Raw genomic sequence first — 13,402 nt, 5'->3', positions numbered from 1 at the left:
AATTTCACATCTATTTGGATTTTTAAAAATAAATGAACTTTTCAATTTGAAAATTTGACAAAAAATATGTATATTAAACTCTGAAGTCCATAAAACGTCGTATTTTTTAAATAATTCCCTTGCAGAAAAATGTATGAAGGTGTTTAGCTTTCCTATCTGTCAAGTTCTAGAGCAGGGTCTGCCAAACGCCCAAAATCTCACGCGTGCAAACTGAGGCGCAGGGTTCCTTGCACAGTGCATCGGTCCCACTCGGTTCGACTCGGACCAACGCTTCGTCTCTGGGCTACTCAGCTCAACTCGGCTCGGATTTGGAGTGCTACGGTGCAAGTGAGGAAGAGGGAGACAGGTGGAGCGAGCGAGAGAGACAGGCGTGGGGAAAGAGAGAGACAGCGCTATTGCTCCAAATCGAGGAGTGAGGGTCTGCACTCTGGTCAACCAAGCGAAGTCGTCTTTTGCACCGTGCAAAGCGCAATGCATTGATGCATGCACCCTGAGAGGCCCTGTTCTAGAGTGGTATCTTTAGTAGTTCCAGAAAGAAAGATACATTTGTCATGGAAAAGTCCGCGAAATTACGTATGCATTGCACAAGACGCAACCTCGCAAATGTATCTCTGGAATCAAAACAAACGTTCCGTGGTAATCGCTTCAGTCATCTTCAATACTCCTAATTGTGATACCGTCGACTACCTGACTAAATAGACGTAGAGAGCTCAGTGAAGATGAAAAATAGCAATCCATGAAAGAAGGGGGCGAGGCACTTAACAAGCCTGTGTTAGGAATTTTAATTTTTAAGTACACTTAGGTATTGAATTAGACTAAATCTTTTAGAACTAGATTCCCAACATAACCTTTGACAAGAGGGCCGCTAGGGTGAGGTGTCGTACGTATCAAATTTCAGAATGGGTCGTCTTGTTTTCATTGAGTCTGGAAATAGTGTTCCTGGATAGCACTGCGTCACCGACCGCCTCTTGCTGTTGTCCGGAAGTCTTTTGTACCAGTTTCACCTCCTGCTCTTTCCATTGTCCTTACATTTTCTGGTTCGTTGTGAACTGTAACGCACAGTACATCCAAACGGCCATAGTAGTTACAAGACAGTGGCGCTGTTCAGAAATCAAACTGCGCAGCAGATGAATCTATCACTTCTGTAGACTACATTTGGCAATAGGCATCTGACCTGAGTTTCCTCCAGGGGATGTAAAATGGATATTTCCACTGGGAAGATGTAGTTTCACTGTGCTCTCCGTATCTCTTCCCACTCCACATTCCGCGCACTCGGCACGCTGTGATCTAACGATTCTTTCTAATCTGTCTACCAAACCTCTTACAGAAGCTCGATGACATCAAATAGAAATACAATATCATCTTTAAAATAAGTTAATGTGAAATGGTTAGCCGTCATTTGGCTATGAACTTCAACATTGTCACAGTTTCTTATTTGAACAATTGTTTATATACAGCTACTCACAAAAGTATTCGTACACGTGAGATATTAATCATTATCCAATGTTAATAACAGTATTATGGCCGTCAGATGTTTTAATATTGGTAAAATATGAATGCGAAATGTACAATCAATATCCCATGTTGGGTACCTCGTGTACAGAAAAGTTTTGTCCTGCAAAGCGTGAAGTAATGTAACTAAAACAATAATGTCACATCACAAAGCTATTCATACGCACCACAAAAGTATTCGTACATAGCTCTGAAACATCGGTTTGGTTTTGTCCTGAATGGAAACGAAGGCGAGAATGCACTCAAGATAGCCGTTGTAGTACAGAGACCGCAACAGCCTACTCCTACAAACAGTACAATTGCACGTAAAAGTAAGAAAAAACACATTCGTTGAATTACATCAGCTGATAGTTGATTATTTCAAGGAAGCTAAAACATACCGACAGATTAAAGAAATCACGGGAAAATCTCATTGGACAGTTCAGTCAATCATCAAGAAATTCAAGAAAGGAAACGGGGTTCAAGATGAATCAAAATCAGGACGTCCCAGACTACTGACGCCAAGAGGTGACCGATTTATCGTAACTAAAATACAATCCAAAAATGAGTGCTCCCATGATTGCTTCTAGCTGTGAGAACAATATTGGTGTAAACGTAAGTGCAGAAACTGTAAGGCGAGTGTTAAGGAGGAACAATTATAATTGTGGAGTAGCTAGAAAAAAACCTGTTTATCAGTAAAATAAATCGCAAAAAAAGAGATTAGAACATGCCATGAAAACAGAGGACTTGTGAAAGGACTTTATATTTACTGATGAAAGTAAATTTAACACTTTTGGGACAGATGGTAGGCAGATAGCATGGAGAAAGGCAAATGCAAATGATGAACTAAATATCAAAAATCTTAGTTCCACTGTCAAATACGGGGGGTGGTTCAGTACTAGTATGGGGTTGTATGTCCTCCAGTGGTGTTGGAAATGTAGCCTTCATTGAAGGCCCGATGGACCAATACAAGTATGTAGACATGCTAAAGAATAAGTTAAGAGAGTGCTATAAAAATATGCATGCAGAATAGTTTCAAATTCTACCCAGACAATGACCCGAAGCACAAGTCATTACTTGCACGTACTTGGTTATTATATAATTGTCCTAAAGTACGGGAAAACCTCCCAAATTGCTGGATATCAATCCTATGGAAAATTTATGTTCTTACCATGGGAAACAACTTCGAAAACATGGCATTTGAAATGCTACAGATCTAGAAAAACTTCAAGAAGAATGGCAGACTATTTCACCATCAATAACAAGTAAGTTGGTAAAATCAATGCCTAAACGGCTACAAAGTGTAATGCAACAGAAAGTACTAATTTGTAGAACATCCGTGTTGTATGCATGCTTTAGTGATGGGTACGAATACGTTTGTGGCACTGTATTGTTATGATTTTGTGATAATTCCTTACCATTGTCCTATATATAGGTCAGAAATGATTTTAGTTCATATGTCCAATCTGTATTCCTTTTCATTTTCATAAATAATATCACAATTCAAACATTAAATCTCTTTCACTTATAAGTACTTGTAGTGTACGAATACTTTTGTGTGTAACTGTATGTACCTGATCTTGGTATTTATTTGTTATGGTTATGTTTTATTTAAGTTTAAGTTAGTTAATTCGTCTGTTGTCAGTACACGTGCGAAATGATTCATGTAGCGGTGTAAATAAATAAACAAATAAATAATCAACCACGGCTTCTGGAAATGAACGGATCCCTGTCCACAAACATGTCACATTTATAATTGCACCTAAACTTTTGATGTGCATTTGTGGAATTTTACTTCTTTATACTAGTTTATAGTTATTTAGGGTACAGTACGTACTAGTGTTAGTGTTTCATTTCTTTTTGTTTTCTGATGAAGCTTCACCTGTGAATCACTAGTAGTGTCATCCGCGTTTCATTGTGCAGTGAACTTTGTGTATTGAATAGATGCTTTTTCATTACATCACTGTTTGTTTTTTGTTGCATTCAACAACGATTCTGCTGTGTGAGTTTTCTCTTTTATATGTTGGTAGCAAGTGCTGTATGGGAAGAAGACGCACGCATTTTGTGTGTGTGTTGAGAGAAGTGCGTGCTGCCTTTTCCATGACCCACCCTACGCATAATAAGTGTGACCCTAAGTGTGGTGGGACGTTATTTAGTGAGATTATAATATTAACCATACGTGCAAACTTGTTAATTAGAAATGTTACCAGCACAGCAGAACGAGATCTTAAGTTACAGTATTTTGAAGACGCCATTACCATACTTTTGTTTTTATTACTAGAAAAAGGAACCGATGAACTTCACGACCGCGAAATTTAAAGCCTGTCAAATATATTTTGGGGTGTGAGGTGTACGAGTAACTCTCGAATGTCTTCTACAGGGGTTCGCTGAAGAGTGGGGGGAGGTCTGTTGAGGGGAGCGTAGGGGAAGTAGTGGAGGAGAGGGATGTTTGTTGTTTCGGCCATCGGTTTCAGTAAGACTTGAGACACGGTGCTGCCTAGTGTGATATGTGAGAGTAAGGTTCTTAGTGCTTGCTTTCTTTATTTACAGTTTGACTCAAGACTCTACAATTGTGCAAGAATCAGCAGTGTCTTCAGCCGCCAAACTGTTCCCGAGTAGCACAATTTTGCCCATTCGGTAAGTTGCATTTTATTCACGGACGCACATGCTGCTTTGTACAATTTCCATCGCCATGTTCTCTGGCCGCATTCTTCCGATTTAATGCTTTCATACTTTAGCTCATTGCACCATTTTGAGAGATGAAGGCATGTTACAAAAGTGATACTGACTGTTGTTTACGTTTCAATGGTAAGACTTCAGATAAGTAATACATGCAGTGTAGTCTGATAGGAAAGAATTAAGTAACAAAGGCATATTGTTGCCAAGCATTTTTTAAGAGAATCAGGTAAGGAATTTATTTGCAGTGTTATGGAAGAATTATCAATGAACATGTTTGATTAAAAGTAAATGGTAAATCGTTTTAAGTTTAATTTCATACACTACAATAAATAATAAACATTTTATACTACATATAGATAGATAACTTTCATTTTAGTAAATCGGAAGAAGACAGGTCAGAAAGCAATGCTAGTTAAGTGAATTTTACTTGTATTTGCTAGATTTAGTACAGTGCACGGTAAGAAAGGAAAATTATAAGGCAAGAAATGGAACACTTAGTACCGGGCTGATTACTGTCTTCGAACTTCATGGAATTAAACTAAATTAAACAAAAAATAGTTAATTTGCTCAATTGTTACAGATGTTTTGGGTTCTCATCAGTTCATTGATTTTTGGTTACAGTCCATTATCTACAGGGTAACGAGAAGAGGGAAATATTGTTATTCTGTGCTTCTTGTGCTCCCATCTGTTATCAGGCATCAGTACCATTTTTTCTGGTATGAAAATTTTAATTGAAATACTTTCTCATTATGTTTGCAAGCCTGACTCGTTTCTATGGTAACTGTGCCAGGGTCGCCATTTTGAATGACAGAAACAGGTTTTATTTTATCTAACGAGATCCATTTGTTAAAATAAGTTATCCTACGTTAAATGATGATAAAAAATATTCCGCGTTCGAGGCAATGAGTTTTATCATCCAAGTAGCAGTTCAAACATTTCGAGCACCGATGACACAGGCCTAATGGAAAATTTGTCTGAAAAGTAAAAATGCTAATTGTTGTAGATGCCGGGCTGAGCGGCTCAGACGGTTGAGGCGCTGGCCTTCTGACCCCAACTTGGCAGGTTCGATCCTGGCTAAGTCCGGTGGTACTTGAAGGTGCTCAAATACATCAGCCTCGTGTCGGTAGATTTTCTGGCACGTAAAATTCCGGTACCTCGGCGTTTCCGAAAACCGTGAAAGTAATTGGTGGGACGTGAAGCAACTACCATTATTATTGTTGTAAATGGTGGTGTGGTGAATTCAGTAACAACTACTGCAAAATTCTACCAACTGCTTTTTTATTCCAGAACTTTTATTCTCGTACGGTTAGTAACTCTTCTTTCTCTTTTCCCAGGAATGCAATAACTGTGACTTGGTTCTCTGCATTGTTACTCTACATCCAAAACTGCATGGTTTTCCGCTTTCGTTCATCTTGGAATTGTTAGCTACGGGCTACTTACAAGAGGGATATTAGTCGCTTTCGAGGTAAAGCGAAGAAAGCTCATTACGGAGAATGTTTGTAGTACCGGTACGGTAATTTAATTTTAGGAATAATTTTCCAGCAAAAAAAAGAAAAGACGTGAAACGGTTATGGTAGCACATGGTTCCACCTTAGTATACCATACATTCACATTAACTTAGTGAAAAATCCCTCAGTCAGACTGAGTAGCTCAGGCGCTGGCCTCCTGAGTTCAAGTTGACGGGTTCGATCCTAGGTCAGTCCGGTGGTATTTGAAGGTGCACAAATAAATCAGTCCCGTGTCGGTAATTTACCACTACGTTAATGGACTCCTGCGGGCCAACATTCCGACACCTCGATGTCTCGCAAATCGTAAAAGTAGCCTAGTTGGTGGGACGTTAAATCAATATTATTGGTCGAGACGTTAAATCATTATTATTATTAGAGGGAAATTGTGGTTCCATTTAAAACCAGCACATCGAAATATCCATAAATCAGTTGGAATAGTTAAAACAATTTTCAGTTACCTGAATTTTGCAGACCAGTGTACCTTTGGAGAGGAAAGGCTGATAGTTGTGTGCGAGTAATTGTCAGGTTTTTCCATGTTTATTTTTTTACAGTTTTTATTTCTGTTTTTTTTGGTACCCGTAACGTAGCATGTATTTTGCAATATGTACTCGGTGCGAGTCTACTAGTTTGATAATTAAGTGGACTTACTGTTCCTATTTCTTGTCTTACTACTTCCTGATCTTTGTTCTGTTTAGCTTAGTCCTGGGGAGGAATGTGCCCTTCGGAGAGTTTACTTAACCATAGTGTATTTATTGCATGTCACTAACTGTTAGAGCGAGGAATAATTAACATCACTATTGTGTAATACTGTACATGTTACCGAAAGCAGAGGCATGTTTGCAATAGAGATACAAATCTGTTGCTGCTTTGCTTACGGGGTTGTTTAACCTTTCTCCTGTAGTTCAGTATGTTTTCTCCTACCTCTTATTACTGTGTTAGAAAGAAAAAAAGAAACTTCCCATTTTCTGTGTTTTGCAATTGGGAGGGTGCTTAGAGATGATCTTCCGATTTATCTGAGAGGTTTACATACTGTATTATAAGGATGCTATTACTGATATACCAACATTGGTGTGAGTAAGCAAGTATATCAGACTAGTGTAAATTAAATCGTACATTTCAGTAAACTTAAGTCCTGAAACTGTTATCACGGGCCTGTATAGCACGTTTTTGATTCTCATGATGTTATGTCATCGGACTTCAGGCAAATGAATAGTTAGGGTCAGTATTTCTTTCAAATTAGGTATTCATCATTCGCAGATGTGTATATATTGTCCAATTAGAAACATCAGAAGAATGAATGCGCCACGTTTCATAAGCATACCTCATGCTAGGCATTGTGAATAACTGCCACGAGTGTGATCTGACAAGAGGACCGCCCCACTTACGCCACGGCTGATGTTGTAAAGAAAAATTATACACGCTAAAATTTGTATGTGTTAATAGTGGTTGTCTTTTTTTGGCAGTATGTACACGATTCTACCAGTTTGCAACAAGCGAAAGGTAAGTTCCGGCTCAAAATTATGGATGCTATGGAAAGGGAACTCCATTTAATATTGTAGAGTTGACGTTTCCGGAAAACTGTCAACTAAAAAAAAAGTTAAAAGATTACTAATGTTAAGGATGACACGGTACTGCTACTAGGCTCACGGCGTGGACAGATTGATGAAAGGATTTCTAACAACTTTCAAATAAAGATGAATTTTCTTTCTTTACAAGTTTCTTTTACGTCTCACAGGCACAGATAGGTCGTATAGCGACGATGGGATAGGAAGAGCGGTCTTGGCTTCAAGTAAGGTACAGCCGCAGCATTTGCCTGGTGTGAAAATGGGAAACCATCTTTGGGGCTGCTGACAATGGGGTTCGAACCCATTATTTCCCGAATGAAAGCTCACAGCTGCGCGCCCCCTAACGGCACAGCCAACTCGCGCTCTGTAAATTTAAACAATAAGACAAAACCATGACCCTTTGCCCGAACTACTTCGTTTTGAATCCACGCTACCATCGATAAGATAAGGATAGTGTGTATATATTTACGTATGTCTACCCCTTACTCCCGTTTCTTGATCGCGATCAGGGATGAAGAGATGAAATTATATGGCATGTTTTGCGACTGGATGCCCTTCCTGTCACCAACCTCAGTTGAGGATGAAATGAATGGTAGTGAATGAAATTGGGCGAGAAGGTTGAAGGAATCTGCTGTGGTGTATGAATAGGAACTGTCCCGGCATTTGCGTGGAATTTTGAAAATTGGAAACCGCAGAAAACTATTCTCAGGACAGCCGTCGGTGCTGTTCGAACCCACTCGCCTCCATTGCCGTAGCGCGTTACCACAAGCGACCACTCCGCTCGGTTAAGGGTAGTATAACATATTAAGTAAATATAATGTATAAGGTCAGATGTTAAATTTTTATGAGGGTGTTAAAAGAAATGAAATGGGATGAGGAATAAATATTTATTATTTGTTGCTTGCGGCTGGCCAATGAATAGTCTACCCACGTCCTTGTAAATTTTTATACATTACTGATGGAATAAGTGACAACTGCTGCTCTGTGTCATTTCCTTTATTGCAAATAGCCGCAGGTAGGGTAGCACGGCTCTTTTGCAAGTGTAGGTTCTGTCGAAACTCTGCAGTCAAGAGTATTAGTATCTGTAAGCACCGCAAATTTCCTGAGGATTATATGCATTTCTTTCCTAATCCTTTTACTGTTCAGTGTTGGTTTTTCCCTGATACTCAGCGAAGGATTCCACCTCTACCGCCCCAATGGCTATGTCCTTAAGCATATTATTATTGCATAGCCCCAGCTCCATGTGCAGGCAATTTTCATCTGACGTCATGTAGGGTCTGGGATACAAGTGGGAAGGAGGACCAGTACCTTGTCTAGGCAGCCTCACGTGCTATGCTGGACGGGGGGCATGGGGGTTAGGGGGCCGATCGAAAGGGATAGGAAAGGAAGAGAGGAGGAAGTGGCCGTGGCCTTACGTTAGATACCATCGCGGCATTTGCCTGGAGAAGTGGGAAATCACGGAAAACCACTTTGAGGATGGCTGAGGTGGAAATCTAGTACCCCTCTACTCACTTGACCTCCCGAGACTGAGTGGACCCCGTTCCAGCTCTCTTACCTCTTTTTAAATTTTGTGCCAGAGCCGGGAATCGAACCCGGGCCTCCGGTGGCATCTTATCACACTAACCATTACACCACAGAGACGGACCAATATGCATTTCATTCATTCATTCATTAGTTATTTATTTATGTTATGCCTTTGTATGTGGCGAAGTTTGGGCTCACGACACACTCTTACACTTAATATTACATCCAGCAACGAAGTATGCGGGTTTCGACTGTTGTCTTACCGACCGGATGTCATGAGTTGTTTCACTATGGGATATGTACATTTTAAAGACTTGGTGTGAACGACTTTAATTCATGCTCATTACGATGATGATAATAATAGTCTAAAAATAAATTATTTGACAAATTATAGTAAAATTATTATAATCGCATGGCCTCAGCTACAAGTGCAGATAGTTTCAATCTGACGCCATCTAGGCTGCTTGTGCGTCAATTTTGATGTTATAATTTACTCACTCTACCAGATGGTAGTTTCCAGTACATGAATTTATGACGGCGACTAATGCACCTCTGCAGAGTGGAATTTCATGAGCACTTGCTCCGTATGAGAGTGCCGATATGCGATACTTTTTTTTTGCTAGGGGCTTTACGTCGCACCGACACAGATAGGTCTTATGGCGACGATGGGATAGGAAAGTCGTAGGAGTTGGAAGGAAGCGGCCGTGGCCTTAATTAAGGTACAGCCCCAGCATTTGCCTGGTGTGAAAATGGGAAACCACGGAAAACCATCTTCAGGGCTGCCGATAGTGGGATTCGAACCTACTATCTCCCGGATGCAAGCTCACAGCCTCGCGCCTCTACGCTCACGGCCAACTCGCCCGGTGATATGCGATACAATTTTTACAGGATTGTGCTAAATAGACTGCAAAACGACCGCTATTAACCGATGAAAACATTCAGTAGATTAAGTTTAGAAAATAGATACCCTCAACTACAGTTAGTATGTCAGGGAACTTGTGCAGGTGACGTTTTCTCGAAACTCCACAACGAAAACTTGGTGCTTGATGTAGTATTAAGCAACAGTAATTATTGGGCTGGTTCTTGCTCAGCATACTTTCAGTTCCGACTGAGATACTGAAACAGCCAGTTACTAGTTTTTTCTCACTACTGGTCGAAGAGATTGAGAGATTTCAAACCGGACTTACGTACAATACGTTTTACGAAATGTAGCGTTAGTTTTTCTGAAACAGGATAAGTAGTGGAGATTTGTGGCAGTTTTATTCTTCCAAAATTTAGACTGTGGGATAACTCATGCTCAGTAGAACTAAAAAATGTAATTCCACGGGAATTTTGAGACTACCGGAAGCTTGTTGCTTAGGGTAGACTAGTGAATCTTATCACACTGCCGTGCTTGTCTGTAGACTAACGAGAGACAGTAATATAGTGGTGTGTTTTTATTTGGTTAATTTCTTCGTAAAGATTGGTTATTGCCCTCGGTCTGTGTCGCCTAAAGCGCTCGCGTTTGTCGCCTCTGGGCTTACAGCAACGATGGAGACTTTGTGACGATTCACTCTGTAATTACTGCCGCGGTTGCTTTGATAGTTGTTGCTTGCTAGTTTTCCGGAGGTGAGAGAATGGAGCCACCTGGCAAACTTGCACGGCCGTTCACGTGTGACCAGTGGTGAGGAAAAGACCTTTCCGTTTAAAAACTAATGTTACTCTAATCGTCATGCCAGGAAGACGAAAATCCTACATTCAGAAGACTGAAAAGAAAAAAAAAGTACAGGGGTTGCGCACTGCTTGCTTCTTGCTCCCGTTGTTGTTGGAGGGGAAGGGGGGTGACCATTTTATCGGAAAGTGTATAGCCGTATCTGGCTGAGCGACTTCGATATTTTTCATCCCAGATTGGCACGTTCGATCCTGGTTCAGTCTGATGGGAGTTAAAGGTGCTCAGGTATGTCCGCCCTGTATCAGTAGATTTACTGGCACGAAATGTAACTGCTTTGGGACAACATACTGGCACCTCGGTGTTTGCGAAATTTGTAGAAGTAGTTAGTGGGACGTTATCAGTCTGCATTGCTGTAATGTCTGATGTGAGAAGTTTGTATGAATCTATAATGAGATTGAGGTAAACGTAATGAAATTTATCGGTTCCTGCTTTTAGGAATTACAGTCTCTCGTTGTGTACTTGTGTCAAGAACTTGCTAACTGGAGCGATGTGGCTAGCAAAATATATCAAAGTGGTGGTTGAAACACGCTAGTTCGTGGAATACTTACAGCTTTTGATTTTATTCAGAAATTGATTTTCATTAGTATTTTATCATCTATTAAGTTGTGGACACAATCGGCGTTATATTTGTGTGTTGCTTACTATAACTCCCGTGTGGAGGTTCTTGCATTATGCAATGTTTACATTTCGCTTATGAGTGGAGTTAGCCTATTTCTTTTCGTATGTGTCGTAGGACTGGCAAGCAGTGGCCAAGTTAATCTGAGGAATTATAGGTTGAATCCCGTCCATCTGTCGATCGTGTTGAAATTGTAGCTCCCTGCTGGCGCTTGTCAGTTTCCAGTTGATGATGCATTGAATTTGACGTTCTTTCACACGTATTGAAACTTTAATGAGTAAAATTCTGGGATGTCTTTTAACCGCACAAGGGACTTTTAAACACTAGATAGGACGTAGTTTATATTCCTCTGAAATTGAGACAGAGATGCCAACTATTACGATTTAATAGTAATAATTACGAATTACCCATCTTAATTACGCCTTTACGAATCACACACCACAAATTACGATTTTTTGTTGATTTTTAAATCTAAGTGTATGAAGTGTTCAAAAGAATGCACAAGGCAGCTTGAATTCTCAGAATATTATTTTCGGATTTCTCAGTAATAATTTATACCCCTTTCCTGTCCCTCGTTTAAGAACATTTCGAGTTTTCACGCGCCGAACGCAGTGTACGCAGTGTGCTTCCAGTTCCGGAAATATAGGCCCCTGTGAAGTGGTATATCTTGCGGAGTTGTTGTCTTTGTTCGTCACATAATCAGACTTCCATGCAAGTATGAGAGTCCTTTTGTCTTTGTTTTGGCGGTAAAGTGGTGACAAACTCCGTTTAATTGTGAATACTGTGTGCGTGACTGTTGAAGATGTATTTATTGCGATTTTGGTTGCCAAATTTACATATATTGCTCTTCTAGGATATATGCTAATCGTGTGTTACGAAATGTGAAATAATGAAGCGATTTCTTGTGCAGGAAAATACGTGTGATTACGTTACCGCGATTAGTGACGCTAGTAATAAATATAGTTGAAAAATTTAGGGAGGTATACTCGGAAGAATGGCATCGTTTAATGCCATTCCTCAAAATCTCATTCACATGTGTTTTGTAGTGTGTTTCGGATGCGCATGATGAAGAAGAACAAGACTGAATTTCGTGCTAATATGAACTCCGAACTGTTAAGTGCTCTGTTAGTGCAGAGGATGCACATGATATGAAAAGAAAAAGCATGTACGTTTACCAAACAGGAACTACAAGCTTTAAATTAAATGATATGTAAGTTAGTAAGATTACGGGGAAAAAAAATCTGCGACCCCCTCCCCCCCCCCCATGCCCTAACGGCTGCATTACGAATTACCTTTCTTGAAAGTTGGCATCTCTGTTGAGAGCTCTTGAATCATCCTGGTGGTCATTTCACAAGTTTTTTTCACTTTCTCCATACAGTTTGGTTGGTTTTAAGGTCCCTTAATCTATTGTCTGTAATATTGCCAGGGAGAGGGTTCCCGTGTTTGTAAATCTCAGCGGGCTGAGTGGCTCAGATGGTTGAGGCACCGGCCTTCTGACCCCAACTTGGCAGGTTCGATTCTGGCTCAGTCCGGTGGTATCTGAAAGTGCTCAAATACGTCAGCCTCGTGTCGGTAGATTTGCTGGCACTTAAAAGACCTCCCGTGGGACAATTCCGGCACCTCGGCGTCTCCGAAATCCGTTAAAGTAGTTAGTGGGGCCTAAAAACAGTAATCTGTAAATCTCTCGAATTAGAACACTGTTAAAACATTTTAACAGCCGTTTGATTTTGTTGTTTACATCTTTCTTTTTCTAGAAAGAAGGTTTTGTTCTTTTTTCAAGCTGTGATAATATACATTTCCTTTTCGCCCTCAGACGTAAGGTTGTGACACTGGGTTTAACCGAACTAGTGCTCGGAGCAGCTAGGATTGCGATGGGCAGAGCTGTATCCTATCATTGCGTCATACGGTTTCCCGATCCCAGGCATGTCAAAGTTACGAGACGACTGACAACTCTGCGTGCATGAGAAACAGCTGTTACGAGTGCTAGCCCAGGACGTTATCAGATAGCGCAAGCCTGGAGGGGTGTACAGTACATTACACTTCCGTAACTATGGTACTCAGTACAATACATAGTCGGACTCGTTGGCTGAATGGTCAGCGTACTGGCCTTCGGTTCAGAGGATCCCGGATTCGATTCCCGGCCGGGTCGGGGATTTTAACCTTCATTGGTTAATTCCATTGGCCTGGGGGCTGGGTGTTTGTGCTGTCCCCAACATCCCTGCAACTCACAACCACTATCCTCCATCACAATAACACGCAGTTACCTACATGTGGCAAATGCCGCTCACCCTCATCGGAGGGTCTACCT

At 40.7% G+C, this 13,402-nt stretch overlaps 1 protein-coding gene across 3 annotated transcripts in view; it reads left to right on the top strand.

Annotated features, from left to right (window-relative positions):
• Window positions 1–13,402, top strand: part of msi (musashi) — a 612,165-nt gene that overhangs the window by 497,051 nt on the left and 101,712 nt on the right. For all 3 annotated transcript variants that reach the window (XM_067156300.2, XM_067156298.2, XM_067156299.2), the window contains one exon: window positions 4,042–4,128. The gene's annotated coding sequence lies outside the window, so the exon portion shown is untranslated. The remainder of the gene's footprint in view (window positions 1–4,041; window positions 4,129–13,402) is intronic.

The sequence above is a fragment of the Anabrus simplex genome, chromosome 12 (genome assembly GCF_040414725.1).
Source record: "Anabrus simplex isolate iqAnaSimp1 chromosome 12, ASM4041472v1, whole genome shotgun sequence".
Classification (NCBI taxonomy): Eukaryota; Metazoa; Arthropoda; class Insecta; order Orthoptera; family Tettigoniidae; genus Anabrus; species Anabrus simplex.
This window is presented reverse-complemented; position numbering and strand designations above follow the sequence as displayed.